The sequence below is a fragment of the Tiliqua scincoides genome, unplaced genomic scaffold (genome assembly GCF_035046505.1).
Source record: "Tiliqua scincoides isolate rTilSci1 unplaced genomic scaffold, rTilSci1.hap2 HAP2_SCAFFOLD_67, whole genome shotgun sequence".
Lineage (NCBI taxonomy): Eukaryota > Metazoa > Chordata > Lepidosauria > Squamata > Scincidae > Tiliqua > Tiliqua scincoides.
The window spans coordinates 138633-143531 of record NW_027101650.1 but is presented as its reverse complement, the minus strand read 5'-3'; the positions used below and the strand labels follow the sequence as shown (position 1 = coordinate 143531).

At 44.8% G+C, this 4899-nt stretch overlaps 1 pseudogene; it reads left to right on the top strand.

Annotated features, from left to right (window-relative positions):
- Positions 1-575: 575 nt before the first annotated feature.
- LOC136636037 (5S ribosomal RNA) lies at positions 576-698 on the top strand (annotated as a pseudogene).
- The last annotated feature ends 4201 nt before the right edge of the window (positions 699-4899 follow it).

The following is a 4899-nucleotide window of genomic DNA, read 5'->3' as shown; positions in this document are numbered from 1 at the left end:
GCTACCTTGCTCCCATGCCAAGATTCTCACAGCCCCCAGGGGTTACACTCTTACTCCTCTGTAGGACTTTCAGGCCCTAACACCCATGGTTCTCTCAGACTCACGTCAGCTATTTTGCTGATATATATCCAAGGAGCGGAAGGGGTCAGGACAGGTGTTGACAAATGGGGGTCAAGAGCTGGCTTGTGCCTTTGGTGCCAAGATTCGTACCTTCCAGTCTGCTCCACACACCCTACCCTCCTCACCTCTCCGTGCGCCTCTCCACGCAGGAACTCCCCTCACCACCACCTGGAGGTGAGTCTAACATATACAGGGCTCTGCTAGCCATTTCCTCCAGTGGTTCTTTCATGTGCAATGGTGGCGCCGCTTCTGTGCCACCACAATGGGTGCCCAAAGCAGCAGTTTGCAAGATCCGCTGCCATAGGCCCTAGATAGGATTGGGCTTAATTGTTACCCTGCGCATGCCTGATCTTGGAAGCTAAGCAGCGTCAGGTCTGGTTAGTACTTGGATGGGAGACCACCTGGGAATACCGGGTGCTGTAGGCTTATACCATAGTCTTTCGAGACTGAAGGTTGCCAACCATCTCCCTATACTGAACACTATCTCCCAATCTCGTCTGATCTTGGAAGCTAAGCAGGGTCAGGCCTGGTTAGTACTTGGATGGGAGACCGCCTGGGAATGCCGGGTGCTGTAGGCTTATACCATAGTCTTTCCAGACTGAAGGTTGCCAACCAATAGCTCTACAGACTTGTTTGCTTAAAAAAAAGAACTCATTTAAAATGCTTCAGAATTTCTTCTGTAGATGAGTTTGTGGATTAAGCTGGTATGGAACAGGTTGGCACCCAGTGCCATATTTTTAGGTTTAATTTATACTCAAGCTCTTGCAAACCCTTATTTATATGCACAATTTTGGATTTATGCACCAAGCTGCTGATTTTTAGCTGGTGTCCGGGATTTATAAACATTGCACTGATTTATAAGCTTATCTCATTTATAGAAAATATAGCTGATTTGTAAATCAATAACCTTTTTTCATAGACACAGGCACTCACACACCCCAGTCCAGATATATATTTTTATTAATTATTTCTGTGACTTCAGACTGACTAGTAATGCTGATCTCTATTGGGTATTTCTTAATGACAGGGCATTTTTAAAATATTAAATCAATACTTGAATTGGGGGTGTTCTGCTGGGAGAAGATCTATTACACAGAATAGATTAAAAGTGACACAAAGAATTTATAAAATGCAAATATTTGTCACTGCTTCTTCCCACAGAATAACAGGGAAGGTTTTTATTTATTAGATTTTATTATCTTGCCTTTCCAATAGAACCTTTAATCTCCCGGGATCGAAATAGCATTTTGCCAACCAGACCGACAAACATTTTTCTTCCTGAGGTTCCCATCTCTGGAAAGCCCCAACTTGGAGGTTTGGGGGGGGGGGGGGGGACATGAAACATTTCCAGTGCAATCCTATGCATGTCTTCTCAGAAGTAAGCCCCATGAATTTTAATGGAACTTACCCCCAGGAAAGTGTGTATAGGATTAGGGCCTTAGGGCCCAATCCTATCCAACTTTTCAGCACCGGTGCAGCCGCAATGCAGCCCTGAAGTAAGGGTGCAAATGCCCCCATACCTTGAGGAGGCCTCTGTGACTCCCTCCCCCATTACAAGATGCAGTGCACACCCCATTGGCACTGCTGCATCAGCACTGGAAATTATTATTATTATTATTATTATTATTATTATTATTATTATTATTATTATTATTATTATTATTATTATTATTTATTAATAACAGTATTTATATACCGCTTTTCAACTAAAAGTTCACAAAGTGGCTTACAGAGAAAAATCAAATATCTAAATGGCTCCCTGTCCCAAAAGGGCTCACAATCTAAAAAGATGCAAAGGAATACCAGCAGACAGCCACTAGAACAGACAGTGCTGGGGTGAAGTGGGCCAGTTACTCTCCCCCTGCTAAAAAAGGAGCACCCACTAGAAAAAGTGCCTCTTACCCAATTAGCAGGGGCTAATTAGATAGGATTGAACCCTTAGTCAGTTTCAGAAGCAGCCAACTCCACCTGGAAAGTTACACAAAATATGACCCACCCATTGAAATGCACTCCACAATGCTTGCAATATGTGCTAAAGGAGAGGTGCGCAGATTTTGGGTGTGTAGAAAGTATCTTTTTTGTCATTCCTTATTGGAAATGGAATTTCCTCCAGCCAGAGTCAGGTGCTAAATTAAGTGCGTGGGGGGGAAGGTGCAAAAATTTGCACCAGCGCCCTGTGAGCTACACATCGGGCAGTACATATGTGTGTATACTGTTACGAATAAGCATTAGAGTTACTGTAGATCAGGAATTCTCACACAAATGTTAAGACAGACCGTCTGCACTTTATTTTACTTGTTCATTTTATTGCAATATTTACATATCGCTTTTCTCAAAGACTTGAGTCACTTAGAATCAAAGCAGCTTTGATTCACAGCAGGTAGGAAGGTTGACCACATCCTCTTTCAAATGGATTTTACAAGTGGCAATGTGTGTACTTAACACTCATGGATGATTTGTGAATGAGCTGAGATTAGCTTGAAGATATCCGTGATCATGTTGATTTTTAAGCCAGATTTCAAGCCAAAAGTGTAACTGACATCAATTAGTTGGTGGACAATTTGTGTTTGTGTGTGTGTGGGGGGGGGGGGGGGCTTTACTGGAAGGAAAGAATACAGTGCATGTTTTTCAGTGCTCCCCAGAGCTTTTTGAATCTGCTTAGTTGCGGTTCTTCTTGAACATCTCAGAATATTTGGTTTCTGTGAAGGTACTTAGCTTGTACCATTGTGTTCTCTCATGAATGTGAACAACTCGAGACACTAAGACACATGTATAGTCTGGGTGTGTGCTGCTTGCTTACTCTGGTGCACTGTTTTCACGTTGTGCAAATGACCTCGTGATCCAGAAGCTGGGCTTTCAGATCTTTGCAAGCAGCAGCAGTAGTGTAGGTTTAGTTACTGAGTTAGGAGGTAGAGACAAGGGCTGAGGGGGGAGGGACAGGAGAGGGGAGGAGAACTCCAAGATGGTGTGTGGGGGGGGCACCACAAATTACACAGGCCAACACACATTTTGCTTCCTTAAACGTTACACCAATTCCTGGGTCTATTTGGGGTGCCGATTCCAAAAATGGCATCTGTTTTGCCCGATCACGTCTAGTTTTGGAGACACGGCATAGCCTCGTTAGTGAATGGTTCAAGCAGCTTCCTCATGAGGAAGCCTACACCATGGCTGCTCGAACCATTCGATAACGAGGCTATACTATATCTCCAAAACTAGACGTGATCGGGCAAAAACGGATGCCATTTTTGAAATCGGCACCCCAAATTCATACCAAACCGCCGTAAAGTTTGGGGAAAAAACTTTTCTGACCCTCAGTTTTGTAGGCCTGTGTTATTATAAAGTGTCTATGTTGGCCCAACACATTTCCGTGAGATGCCTTCTAGATGCCTTCCATCAATATTCTGCCAAGTCTGCTGCAATGCTTCCCTCTCACCAAGTATCATATTTGTCTGACAGCCCAATCCTGAGCTGCCCAGCACCAGGAAGGCTGCCGTGGCATCTTGAGCATGCTGGGCTGTCACTAGTGGCTTTTCAGGGGAAGGGGGCATTTGTCCCCTTCCCCCAAGTAAGGAAATTAGCCCCAAGATGGAGCTACTTGACTCTGCACTGGCTATTTAGCCAACGCACAGGAGTCCCGTGTTGGGCCAGGGCTTGAGATCTTCGCTGGTCCTGCTTCCCTCCCACCTGCTTCCTCCCCTACTGCACCTTCCCCTGGTGTCCCCCATATACCCACTTACCTCTCTGCCACCCGGCACTCCCACAGAGTGCCAAGCAGAAGTTGCCCGTCCTCCACCCAGCACTGGCTCACTGCCCACACTGCCTGGGCAGAACAGGTCTCAGGTGTGCCTTACAGCAGTTTTGTGACACTGTTTACTGACACTGAGCCAGTGTGCAAAGCTCAGGATCTGGCCCTGATTCCGATCAGCCCTTTATTATTGTTGTTATTGTTGTTATTTTATTTTCTCTGAAGAAGCAAACCTCCAGGTCCATTCCACTCTAATCTCCCGACAATTTAAAGCCTGCTTGCGTGAATTTTAAACTGCTACTTCATCCCTTTTGGTCTTTGATCTATAATCCAGCGCCGAGCGATCAAATCCAGGGTTGCAGGAAAGAGCTCTCCTTGTCTCTCGTCAAGATTACTTGTTGGTTTTCTGTTTCATCCCTTTATAGCATCCTGCTGTCTTGATATCCCTCCGTGTTCCCCGTTCTTCCTTTCTGCAGACTCCTTTAATGCTGGTTTCCTTTCATTGGATTCTTTTTGATAGTTTCTTTCCCATTTTTCTACGTAATTGCTAATTCACTTCTTTGCACAGTGCAGTGAAAGATTACTTAATTACTTAAGCAGCTAACAACTTTTAATTGAATCCTGCTCCTTTATTGATGGTTATTATTTTCCCGTATTATATATTTAAAGGCAGGCCCCCCTTTTGCATGGAGGTTCTCATCCCCACCCCCGTGGATATGGAAACCATGGATACAGGTGAACCCAATATAAACGGTGGCCGCCACCATCACCTGTCCCTGTGCACCCATTACAGCACCTCTGTAGTAGAACTTGCAGCGCAAGTGTTTCTGGCTTAAACATTCTTGGTGAACTGAAGAACCAAATGTGTGGGCCACCAGCCTGCATGCTACAGAGAGACCATCAGGATGCAGGATGGTTGCCTGTATGTTTGGTTCTTCAGTTAAGGAAGAAGGTTTTAAGCAAGGAACACTTGCACTGCAATCCCTACTACGGAAAATGGTTGGCAACCTTCAGTCTCGAAAGACTATGGTATA